General features: G+C 44.8%; 1 protein-coding gene across 4 annotated transcripts in view; it reads right to left on the bottom strand.

Moving 5' to 3' along the window:
* RAB11FIP4 (RAB11 family interacting protein 4) overlaps positions 1–13,083 on the bottom strand; it is a 1,742,713-nt gene that overhangs the window by 109,396 nt on the left and 1,620,234 nt on the right. The window contains exon 1 of one of the 4 annotated variants that reach the window (XM_069654956.1): positions 2,130–2,326. The exons of the other annotated variants lie outside the window; for them this stretch is intronic. The gene's annotated coding sequence lies outside the window, so the exon portion shown is untranslated. Of the gene's footprint in view, positions 1–2,129; positions 2,327–13,083 lie in introns of those variants that run through there. 4 annotated transcript variants of the gene reach the window in all.

The following is a 13,083-nucleotide window of genomic DNA, read 5'->3' as shown; positions in this document are numbered from 1 at the left end:
CAAACTGTCTCTCTGCCATTGGCTGATGCCCACTCTAAATCAAAATTGATCTTTCTCCTGACGGCGAATTAAATCTCTGTTCCTCCCTATATCCTATAGCCCTGGGCCCCATGCTCATCCCACCTCATGTACATGAATCTAAGGGTCCTCTTTTTCAATGATCCAAAATTCTATCAATTCATCACTTTTAAGTTGACAGTTGTCAGGCTCAACATCTGCAACATCAGGGAAGTCTCTCCATACCTCAACTTCCATGTAACTAAGACTCTGTTAGTCCTCATCAAACTGGACTAGGGCTTCACCTTTCACCTTATTTATTCATGTATTTATTTGCATTTATAAAGCGCACAAACAGTCCAGAGGTATCATGGCGCTGTTGCATGGAATTGGTTTAGTTGCAGGTCGGTGTGCATACATAAGTACATGATAAGTTACACGGAAGGCGATTGGCTATATGTAGGGTTACAAGGTGTATAGCATATCGTGGCATAGCACAGTACATTTAGCTGTTATTACATGAGAGCACATCACAGCCTAGCATGGAGACGCTGCTGGTTTAGATGAGGGGTTCAGGAGAATAGCCTGGTTTTGATAGCCTTTAAACGCAAGGTGTGGGGGAACAGATCTGAGGGCGAGCGGGAGGGAGTTCCATTGCCTAGCAGCGAGCCCCGCAATCCTCTTCCACCTCAACTCCCTGGCTCCATGCAGAATGGCTCAACACTCACAACAACTACCAACCACTACCTTTTCAAATTGTTGCTGTGTTCAACTCTATTCACTACTTCTTTCCACCGCCTACCTATCTTTCTATACCACATGGGCATTACGTGTAAATAGGTTATTATTGGGTATGTACAGCAATGTCTTTCATTATACTTATTTAATTGTCCATCTGTACTGTGCTGCTTCTATGTTCTGTCCCGGCAGGATAGCTCAGCGGAAACAAGATGACACAAAGCAACACAGGTTCGATCCCCGGGGCCGCGCTTAGAAACCTCTGGGTATTAAGCGTGTTATAAATACGCAACTAAGAGACATATTCCTGTAACAGCGCCTCGATGCCCTCGGGCTGTGTTTGCGCTTTAAAAATGCAAAATAAATTAAATGACCATCTTCCACTCTAGCAAGCCTTTGTTGTATCATCAGCAATTCTCTTCCTATCGCTATTGTAAAGAACCCATCAGTGTGATTGCACATGCTGCCAATAAGACTTATTGAAGAGCATTTCTGTATGAAAAACTTGAAGCTAATGAATACAAACAGAAATACTAAAAAAAGAAAAAGATTAGTATTGCTTTAGAGTTGCTGTGCCCCAAGTAGCAGGACGCCAGTCTGGGTGACAATGTGCACACCAGTCTTGGAGAGATGTGATGCTCAAAACTGAAAGAATCCATAAACGGACAAGCAAACACCCTGGCGCCAAGAGTCCGATAGTTTTGACAACCCGGAAATAGATGTCTGCTCCCTGGAGTTTCCTTCCTGGCTAAGAGGGCGCTGTGTCTCCATTTGGGTACTGGGGGCGCGAGCGATGCCTGCTTGCCACCACTAAGGCAGCTCACTCCTTCATATCACGAAGGGGACAAAGTGACTTGCAGAGAGCGGTCGGATTGCAGCAGTGGAAGACACGTTAGGCCTGTAGGTGGCAATGCTGATTTGAGAGGGCTTAATGAAATTCAGGTGACATACTATCTCACTAAATGGACGGCTGTTAGGCGTATGATTAACAGCCCCGACTTGTTGAACACGCGGTGCTATTTGCAGTGTAGTGCATCCTGTTTTGCTTCGTTCTCTATCAAAAACACACCCACTTCCCCTTTCTTTCATAATTCCTCACAAACACAACTATCTGTGTCTCTGTGTCTGTATGAGGGTCCTGTTATAATTAGAAACAGTGGCTTCGACAGCCGCGCAATGCTATCACAGTGATGTTTACTGCCCATCTACTGTGAAGCTGGGCTGGCAAGTGAAAGCATTCCTACACAGCTGCAGGACTCTACTCTCTTTTAGCTGTCACACACGCGCCGTTGCCTGTACTCCACAGCAATCCACGCTATCTGAATCATTGCACAAAGCACTACTTTACACAAGGAAGGACATAGACAAGGGGACGTTTCTTAGGTTGTACTTACTCCAGTCCATCTGCTCAGCCTTCTACTCAGTACATGTTAACAGAAGGCGATTAGGTTAGGCCTACATGGCTGGAACACAGTCTAGTGGTCGATCATTTCACTGGAAGGTAAGGAAGATGGCCAGACTCACTTTGACAGTGAAATGGTGGGATTTGATTTCAGGCAGGGTACTTGCCCAAGTTGCCCAGCAGTCCTGTGTTTTGTGATGTCACCAGAGCTTTGTGAGTCCTAGTCAACTTGCATAGATGGCAACACCCTCTATGGGGGAGGAGGAAAATAATGCATCCTACATGTATCCTATTCACTGTAATGAATATGTTGTAATGAGGGTTATACACTTTTATTTTAAAAATGGGCTATTTCTACATGTCTAGAAAAGGTGTTTTCAGATATGTAACAAAGCAATATATACAGCTTTCTTTTTTAAAAAAAAAATGAAAAACATATGAAACAATCTGACCTTTACTAGACAAATAACTATTTATAGCTGCTAGGGTCAAAGCTCGCTCCCTTAAGCATTTATCTTCTAAAAAAATATATATATATTGTTTATAAAAGAGTTAAAGCACATTTTTATTGTATTTTACATTTGTGTAAAAAGGAAGCGAAGCAGTCACATATAGGTAGCATGCATTAGCATAACCAACATCATTTGCTTCTGGGTAGGCATGGGATCGACATTTTCCATGCACTGTCATAGTGGTTCTACCTGGCCATAAGATGACAACAGATGGCAAATGGTGTTACTACATGATTACATGATTGCGGTGCCTGGAGAATTCCTGGCTTATACCTATGCCAGAACCAACATTTATTTTTTGCCAATGCTTGAATCTAGTGCAAGGAACAGATGCAAGGACACACATACTGCTTATAAATCAAATGGCAGAAGGCACACTTGATATAAAACGTTGTAGCATAGCAGGCACTGGTTTATAGCTTCAACTAAGTCATTATCTTTCAGGTGACTGCTCTGAAAGCACAGAGCTACTTCAAAGAAATCCCAGGGTACAGGTGGGGTGTTTTGGGTGGGAAGGGGCTTGTAGTGAATGGGACTAGACACAGGGTCTAGCATAGCCACTAATAGTCAATGAGCGCATAGAAAAGGCAAAACAACACCCACAGGCTCTGTGTCCCTCCTCACATAGCGTCTCTCCCCACTAACTTCCCATGGCGATAGTTTCAGCGTATAGGTCGCGCATACAGCACCCCCTAATAGCCCAAACTAAAAATGATGGGAAGGAAGCAAAATTATTCATTTCTAAGCACTGTTCTTAACAGGATAGCGAAAGTGTAAACATGTGTTATGTTATGATGTAAGTGTAAGTTAAAACAAGTTCATAAAATGTATTACCAGATTCTACTTAAACATTGAGCTGCACTATGAGCTCATTAAGTTCTAAGAATGTTATTCTAAGAATGTGGATGAGAGAGTAGAGACTTCAGGGAGAGAGCCATGTTGGCACTCGGCTCTCATAGGCCGCTGTCGCTGTAATGAAATAAATTACTGTTTCTTCATCACCGCTGCCTGGAGCCCTTATTTCCTCATGTTACGATACTTAAAATAAACATGTGTTAAATATGGGCAAAACATCGGTTAGCCAAAATATATCATCCATGCAAGATCAGTACTGGTTCTGGACACTACTGACTGTAGTTCTTCATTTTACTTACATAATGCCATTTATGTGAGAGAGCACAATACTTGACCCAAGAAGGCAATGACACAAGTGGAATAGGTATGTGTCTGGAAAGAAAGAAATGCTGGTAAGGAGTTGGGGAAAAAACAGATTTGTGCTGAGGTAGAGGGGCGGTGTTTCAGGCAAAGGAGCATCTTGAGTGTCTTTGCAAAGAGTGTAAAATTGGGGATTGTGCTCAGATAATATGCAGGCGAGCATATTGAATGTCCAGGGTTCTGGAACTATTGCATGCCTTTTTAATTCTCAGCAGATTTGAGTCTTTGACCAAGATCTGTAGGTGTAGATTTCTGGTTGCAAGGTAGCAATGGATTAGGTTTTGCCACTGAGAAGGTAATTTTTCCTGAATTCTTGGTGTATATGGAATGAAGGATCTTGATGTTGACCATGTCGACCACCACGCCCTAAACCCGCGTTGGGTAAGGGCGTGGTGTTGGGCGACGAAGGAGGCGTAGCGGCGCAGAGTGCGAGTATGCAGAGCATTAGTTGACCAGCAGCGACTGAAAAGAAAGGTGACCGAAGGGGGAGCAGCCACTACTGCTCTCTATTAAACTTCCCGGCCGTTGTGTATACCTCCACCTAACCGTCTACATAGTGTACTTATCTCCAGAAAACCCAAAGCTCTCCCATCTAGTGGCTGGCCATACTGTGTGCCTGTGTCCCTTCCCTAGGTCCCCATCATCTGTTGTTACTGCTGTACTGTGAACTGTGTCCCATTAGGCTCTCTCCCACTCTCTAGGTCCCCATCATCTGTTGTTACTGCTGTACTGTGAACTGTGTCCCGTTAGGCTCTCTCCCACTCTCCCACTCTCCAGGTCCCCATCATCTGTTATTACTGCTGTACTGTGAACTGTGTCCCATTAGGCTCTCTTCCACTATCTAGGTCCCAGTCATCTGGTGTTACTGTTGTACTGTGAACTGTGTCCCATTAGGCTCTCTCCCACTCTCTAGGTTCCCATCCACTGTGGTTATTGGTGTACTGTGAACTGTGAACTCCCATTAGGCTCTCTCCCACTCTCTAGGTCCCCTTCAACTCTGGTTATTATTGTACTGTGAACTCCTATTAGGCTCTCTCTCCCTCTCTAGGTCCTCACCCTGCTGGGGGTTCCGTTGTACTGCCTTCTGTCCCCTGTCTGCTCCTCCTGTGTGCTCCCCTGCGCATCCTGCGTTGTGCAGCGCTGGTCTGTCCATCTCTCTTTTCTCTCGTTACCCCCATCCTACTTTCCTCCTCGCACCCCCTATGGTGCTCTCCATTTCTCCCATCTTCTCTAACTGCTACTCTATCGCCTAACCTATCCCTCACAGTCTGGAAGGAAGAAGTCCAAGAGGAACATCCTGGTCTCCAACCCAGACCTCCCTATCGCTGATACCTACACATTGCTACCTCCAGAAAGACTCTCATCGACATCCTCTTTGTTACTCATTCACCAGGCCTATTGACCCCTCACATGGTGTTGGCTCTTTCTCACATTTCTTCCTCTCCCATTAATGGTGGTACTGCTACTCCTTCTGGCACCTCTCAGGCTCCTCTGCCACCTCCTTCTTCTGCCGCCTCTCCGGCACCTTCCTCCTCCTCCTCCTCTCTGGCTACTATGCCACATCTTAAGAGCTGCCTTCCAATACAAAACCTCTGTAGGCAGGGAGTCAGATTTTATTATTCATTTCTGTATAGTCAGTCTATGAAAGCGATATTTTGTGGTCCATAAACCTCAAAACATAAAAGGGTGAGGTTATCCTGGCACACACTGTGTGCATTTTTCTTTTTCTTTGTCGTGCACATGTTCATTTTGTTAATAATTGCAGTTGGCTTGAAATGCTGGGAAGTCAGCAACCTCATTTCGCGGCATCTCAAGCATCAAAGGCCATTTCTCTTGACTGCTAATGTTCCAGGTGTTTGATCTTATTTAAATTCAATGCTTTTTTCTTTTTAATTATTGACCGCTGTGAGTGGATGTCAATCCAATTTCAGATACAAAGACAACTGAAAAAGTCTAAAGAGTAACTCACTCAAATTCTGCAGAAAACTTCATTTTAGTAATTAATATGTATCATCATTATTATTATTATTATTATTATTATTATTTATTATTATTATAATTAGGCTTTTTATTGAGCATCATTAGCTTCACAATCATATGGGGAAGCACATTGTGATGGAAGCAGAGAAACTAGGGAGGGGAAAGGTGGGCAATTTGTCACCAAGAGGTCTACAAGCAACCTGGGGTCAGATCACCCAGTCACAGATAGGGTAGGGAGTGGAGGGTGTTTGTTCCTTGGTATTAGAGAGGAGCCATTTGAGCTCCTTCTTGAACTGTAGAAGTGAGGCGGCGAGTCTGGTGTTGATGGGGATGAGGGTTATCCCTCATCCCCATCAACACCAGACAACACCCTCAGAATCTTGGGGCATAGACAGAAAAGGCCTTCTGATTCTTTCCTTTCTGCACCGGCAGAGTTCAAGTCTGCACATGTCCTACTGATGGATCATTGGCCTCCAGAGATAGAGAGTTTCTTAGTGCGGTAGCTCGGGGACTTCAGGGTGGCAGCCTTGTAGATGATGCAGCAGGTTTTGAAGATGATACGGGCTTGCAGTGGGAGCCAGTGCAGTTCGATGAGGATCGGGGTGCAGTGGTCGAATTTGCTGAGTCCTTTGATAAATCATGCTGCAGCATGCAGGACACATCTCAGAGGTGTCAGGATGGTTGTTGGTGAAAGGGTTGAATGCAATTGTTTCGAATGCAATTGTTTCGAACCAAAAGGACCAGAAAAAAAAGTCAAATGTATGTTTTTTTCTTTCTTGTTTTTTTTCGGTCCTTTTGTTTCAAAACTATTGTATTCGACCCTTTGACTGGACACCATCAGGATAGTCACCAGACGGCTTTCCAAAAGGGCATTGGCACCATCCAGGTTGGAGAGGACCAAGGCATGGACAGCAGACCTGAAGTTGTTTTCTATTTGGCCGCATGGGTGAGAGATGTCCCTTCATCTGATAGTTAAGAAAGCAAAGGTAGGTGTAGGCTTAGAGGGGGTGTGGGGCTTAGGTCAGGAAACAAGATCCCCTTGCAACTGGTCACCAACCACTAAGGAAAAGAGGCTGACTCAAAGCGGGAAAACTGGTTGTGGGCAGAGCAACTAGCCTCCTCAATGCTCACTGCCTCGAGCAGGCCTGGAGTCCTTAAGTAGCTCTCTGGAAGGTGCCAAAACTGGTGGTTGGAGGAGCAACTTAGTGGCAGGGCCAGGACACGTGACCAGCAGCCTCCTCAATGCAACTCTTCATCATAAATATGTTGTTAACCAACACAATGAACGACTTGATTTTCTGCAAAAGAGAAAGTTGGAACCAAGCTATTTGTATCTTTCTTGCTATGTGCTGTTTGAAGGAGAGGCGTCTATGTTGAGTTCAAGTGACTTGGCTCAGGTGGCCAGCTGGGGTGTGAAGCCCAGAGTTGCATAGCAGAGAGGCAGGTCTGGATGTCAGGGCATTCTGTGTTGTTGGTCAGGAGTAGGAATTTAGTCTTGGATGGGTTGAGCTTCAGTCAAGCACTGGGCATCCATTAATGGATCTATGAGAAGCATACCTTGAGTCTGTAGTTTTTATTGATGGAGGATATCTTGGATGGAGGATGTGTGTCATCCGTGTATTGGTGGATGTGGATGCTGTGTGGAGTGAGGAGGGTTCCAAGTGTTTCCATGTGGGATTCCACAGGTGATGAGTCCATTTGTACAAACTGGTGGCGATTAGCAAGGTACGTTTTCAAACATACAAGGGTGATTTTGCTGATCCCCATGCAGTGATGAAGATTTTTGGTGAGTGTCTGGTGGCCTACTGTGTCAAATGCTGCTGAGAGGTCAAGGAGAACCAGGAGGCAAGGATGGCCATCATTGAGGACTTTAAGACAATTGCCAATCACCTTGTTAGTAGCGGTTTCTGTGCTGCATCTGGGTCTGACAACAGGTTGGTAGGACTGAAGGAGGTTGTTAGCTTCAATGTGTTCAAGGAGTTGCCTGGCTACTGCTTTCTCAAGGATCTTGCATAGGAAGGGAAGATGGGTGATGGGGCAGTAGTTGTTCAGGCCGGCAGGGTTCAGTGTCAGTTTCTTGGGAAGTGGGAGGATTTGTCCAGTATTGGGGGTCAAGGGGAAGGTGCCTTGAGTAAGGGAGCTATTAATGATTGTCAGGTAAGGGAGGAGTGCATGAGTACGGAGGAGGGGAGGAGGTTGTCAGCATATGATGTTGCCTTGAGGGATGCTAGGGTGTCAGTGTAGTCTTCCATCGTGAGTGCCTTGAAAGTTGTCCAGGTAGTCTTGGTTTTGCAAGATGGTATGTGTAGTGTGCTGTCAGTTGTAACGTTGATGTGTATGTGTTGGTGGATCATGCTGAGCTTGTTGCTGAGAAAGGGTTGATGGCAGTGGATATTTCAATGAAGTGCAGTACGGGTTGGTTGGGCAGAGGATTGATGCAGTGCTTAACATTTTGAGGAGGGTTCTGCTTTCATTGTTGGCCTTCGCTATGGTGTTTTGGTAGTAGTTGGCCTTGGCAGTGGTAATCAGTAGTCTGTGTGTAGCAAAGAGCTTGTTAAGCAGGATGAGGTTGAACGCACTGCAGGATTTGCGCCAAGTCTTTTCTTATTTTCTGATATTTCCTTTGTTGATGTTCTTGAGTGTACCAGGGCGCAGAAGGTTTGGCCTTGATGGTTCTTTGTTTCACTTGGGCATGGCAGTTAATGTTGTTTGTGAGGGTGGTGTTGAGCTCTTGGAGAGGTGAGTCGCAGGCCTAGTCGATCAGAGGTAGATCAGCCATTGTGAAGCTGAGTTTGGCGAGGTCATCTGTAAGAGCCTCCACTGGGAAGTTCTTGAATAATCTGAAGCACTGTTGCTGGGTTTGCGATAGGTTTGCTTGACTGATGTGGTGTGACTAATCTCAAAAGGTATTGCCAGATGGTCTGACCAGTCGAGCGGTATTGGAGATCTGTGATGGAGAGTGGGCAGAGCGGTGATGAGTTCAAGGAAATTACATTTCCTGTGAGTTGGGTCTTTGGTGTGGTGTGTGAGGTTTAGAGTGTTGAGTAGAAAGTGGAGATCTTCCTTCATTGGCTTGGTTGCTGGGTTGCCAGGGATGTTGAATAACTGAGGAAGATATTGTTGGCATGCGTGAGAGACATGGTGGGGACCAAGCCTGAAAAGTCTTCGATGAAGGTGGTGTTGGGCTTGGGTGGTCTGTAGATGAGGTGAAAAATGACTGTGCCAATTGTGGTAGGAAAGGTTTTGGAAAGAGACAATGGTGGCAATGTCTAGGTCTGTGCATGGCCATGATGCCTTATGAATGATGGCAGGACCTCCGCCAATCTTATTTGGACAGCCTTGTGTAGAATTCTGTTGCCATTGGGAATTAGGAAATCTAGGATGTGGGTTGAGGTGGATGTCACCCAGATCTCTGGATTTCATGATGATGAGGTCAGCAATGTCAGCTGCATGTTTCATTACTGAGCGGATATTGGTGAGCATCCGTTCTTTTCGAGTTGTGGGTGATGGAGTGCTATTGGAGTTTATAGTAATGCGGGTGAGGTTGCAGCAATGCAATGTCCATGATGTTGCTTGTGAGCGGCGTGGTCGGCGATGAGTGGTAATGGTAGGGATGGGTTGTTGGGAGAGAGGGGTGAAACACATAATCGAGTGGAGCTTACCTGATGTTAGAGGGGCAGAGGTTCCTGCCCTGGGTCCTCCCAGTCCAAACAGGAATTACCCTTTCTTCAGCTGCCCTTCGATTTGGCCGCGTGGATGAGATGGGTGAAAGATGCCCCTTCATCTGATAGTTAAGAAAGCAAAGGTAGGTGTAGGCTTAGAGGGGGTGTGGGGCTTAGGTCAGGAAACAAGATCCACTTGCAACTGGTCACCAACCACAAAGGAAAAGTGGCTGACTCGACGCAGGAAAACTGGTTGTGGGCAGAGCAACTAGCCTCCTCAATGCTCACTGCCTCGAGCAGGCCTGGAGTCCTTAAGTAGCTCTCTGGAAGGTGCCAAAACTGGTGGTTGGAGGAGCAACTCAGTGGCAGGGCCAGGACACGTGACCAGCAGCCTCCTCAATGCAACTCTTCATCATAAATATGTTGTTAACCAACACAAAACAGTGCCTCTGTTTTGTGAGCTCTATTTATGTTCTTTTGAGGGTGGCTTTACAGTTAATAAATCTGGGTTTTACGTTCACCCATCAATGACGAAGTATAGAGAATGTGCTTTGTCTTATGATCCAACAATACATTTAATTGCCAGAACTCACATTTGATAACGCCCCTAGCTGGTCCTTCGAGGATTGGCCTATCGAGCTTGCTGTTTTCTTCTAATTTTTTGGTTACAGACCCGAAGAAGAAACAGAACCCAGACTCTCTACTGCTTCATGCAGACAAGTTAGATCCTGCAATGGTAGATCTATGTGTGTGTTGGGATGAGAGTGGGTGGAAGGATAAGTCAGATCCATTTCCTACTGTTACTGTACTGGCTGAACATCTGCTTGGGGTGGGTAGAGAAAAAGAGAAGTCATGTGGTATTCAACCTGATACCAGCACACAAGGTTTTGAAGTGGTTGGGAAAAAGGTGTTGGCTACCTGTGTCACATACTGAATGTCCTGGGTTAACTTTAGGTTTTCTCTGCCATCGCTGGCCCAGATTTTGTCGGGTGAGAATTCCTCAGGTGAGAAATCCTCACTACTTCAGCCTGCCATGTGTGATCACACCAGCAGGCACTAAATCTGTGTGTGCGCCTATTGCCTGGATCTCTCCATAATGCATGAGTCAGGATGACGCGGCATCACCCTCATATGCAACGTTCATTATTTGGTAGGTTGAAAACCAGAAAAAACAAACGGCGCGGTTGGTAAAGCCAGTTGTAGCAATCTGAAGCGCATCTGAAGAAGACCAGGCTTGGCGTTTTTAAGGGTAGTAGTTAGCTTTTAAAGGGGCCGGGGAAATGTTTCGATTTGAGAATAACACTGCAAGCTTTCAATATTTGGCTTAAAACAGAGGAGGACTTACCCTCAATTGGCTAGACTATAAACAGGATACTTAGGCAGATCCGCACATCTCTGTCTCCTTTCATGGGTTAAGCACAGGTGCTCATTTGAAAGCACACCCACTACTAAACAACTATTGATGCAACCCTGAGTTCACCAGGCAACACATGAAGTGCCTAGAAAGAGCAAGTCAAAACAATTGCTGAAGTCCTTGTAGCTGCATACTGATTCTGAAACAATGGGGTGGCAGCTAGCTGACTCCTTGAAAGGTAGGCATGCCTTTAGACTGCCTGTTCTAGTAGCTGTCTGATTGTGTGTGTGAGTGAGCAAACACAGATAATTAATAGATTTGAGTTTGTTTTCAAAAACAATTGCTAATACAATACACAATGACTGGTACTTTAGGGTCATGTGTATGTCACTGCCTTTGAGATCATTCTAGGTCAAAGTGTGATACATTTCAGAATGTTATCAGGCATTTCTTGCTTGCAACTTCTTGAAGGCTGCACACAGAACCTTCATGCGGAGGATCCTACTGACATCATCCATCAAAACGTAAAGCTTTTACACAGGCTTTTAAAACAATTTGACAAGTGGCCATCCTAGGGGATCTCCTGAAAGTAGAATCAATGCTATTCACTAAAAATGTCCCAATTAATCCTTTTTGTACTTATTATTATTTTTTATGTAGGAATACTTAAATTTACCAGGGCTTTGACTGTTTTGTACAGGGGCGGACTGGCAAGGGGGGAAAGGGGCAATTACGCAACAGGCTGGCTGGGCTGGTGCATCATTGGCCAGAGATCCAAAACGTAAAAGGGAATAATTGAAAATGACAAAATCCTTCAGAATCTAGCCTGGCACAAAGGAACCGAGAGCAACAAGGCCTGCTCAGATTCTGTGTAAATGGGGCGAGATATTCATCTTGATTTCATCAATGTTGTGGATGTGTCCGGGTGTCTCCACACATGGGCCTCCACAGTGAGCAAGAGGGTGAGGGATGTAGACTGGGGGGTGTGTTCATACAACCCTTTGGCATTGTATACAATTAAATAACAGATTCTGTTACCCTGCATGGTAATGTTAGCACCACTTCTCCCCGTACACCATTGGTCTGTTACAATCCACAGCAGCTTATCACACCATGTACATGCCATAGAAGTAAGTGTCCGTATCCTATTAGAGTTGGACCATGGTTTGATTCTGTACGTATGTTTCCCCTATTTCTGGTGAATTTCTTGATCATCAGTGTGTTCATACAAAAAGACTTGAATAGCACCCTGAACATCACCCATGGATGCTACTCATATAGTGGCTATAAAAATGGCTGTTGGACTGTTTGTGGTATTTCATTTTGGACACCGTTGAAAAACACACATAGAAAGATGTAATATTCAGGTATTAATTATTAGAAGATTACAAAGTAAGGAGATCATTCAGCGTTTCTAGGTTATCAGCTCTGCTGGTGTTATTTCTGAAAATCCACCTTACTCAAAGTTTACCACCAGCAGAGATGGTGTTTCTGCAATACCACCAGTGCTATTTCAGAAATACCACCTCCAATGGCGGTAATGTAAAACGTTTTGGTTTGCATTTTTTCAGTATCTATGTAAAGAGAGAAATGGATTATGTACATGAGTCGCTCATATAACTACTGCCAATTTTCTTTTCTGGTACTTGTATGCATTATATGGGTAAGGCATTGATATGAGGCAATCAGAGATGCCCACTTTTATACCCCTTCAACATGGCCCTTTGAAAAAACAGTGTTCACTCTGTTGAAGGAAAGCACTTGTGCGTCCGTTCGGTACAGTAAAAATAAAGATTTAAAATATGTGAGGCCAGTTCAGAATGTTTACCTGCACCTGCAAGCAGGTGGATTTTTCGGCAAAATGTCTACCTAAAATACCACCACCAGTATTCCCATGTAATACCCTTGATGGTATTTGATAAAACCCTGAATTGGGTGGATGGTAGAATCAATGGTATTTGCCAAATACAGACAATTGTACTATTACCATCCAACTCTAAATGGCCCCTTAAGTATGTGAAAGCGGGGAGAATCAAGTAATGGGCTTGGTGCAATGGGCAATTAAAGAGCGTGTGCTCCTGGGAATTGGTGACTGAGAAATGTCGGCAAGCGAAGGAGGTGCATGCAAAGTAAAGAGAGGCGACTGAGTGAATTAAAAGCAAAAGTATGCAGCAAAAGAGGAATGGTGGTCTGAATGTTAATTATAAAAAAAACAGGGGGGCA

This window comes from Ambystoma mexicanum, chromosome 3q (assembly GCF_040938575.1).
Source record: "Ambystoma mexicanum isolate Mex_15411 chromosome 3q, UKY_AmexF1_1, whole genome shotgun sequence".
NCBI lineage: Eukaryota > Metazoa > Chordata > Amphibia > Caudata > Ambystomatidae > Ambystoma > Ambystoma mexicanum.
Note: the sequence above shows the minus strand (reverse complement) of the source record. Positions and strands in the feature narration are given on the sequence as shown.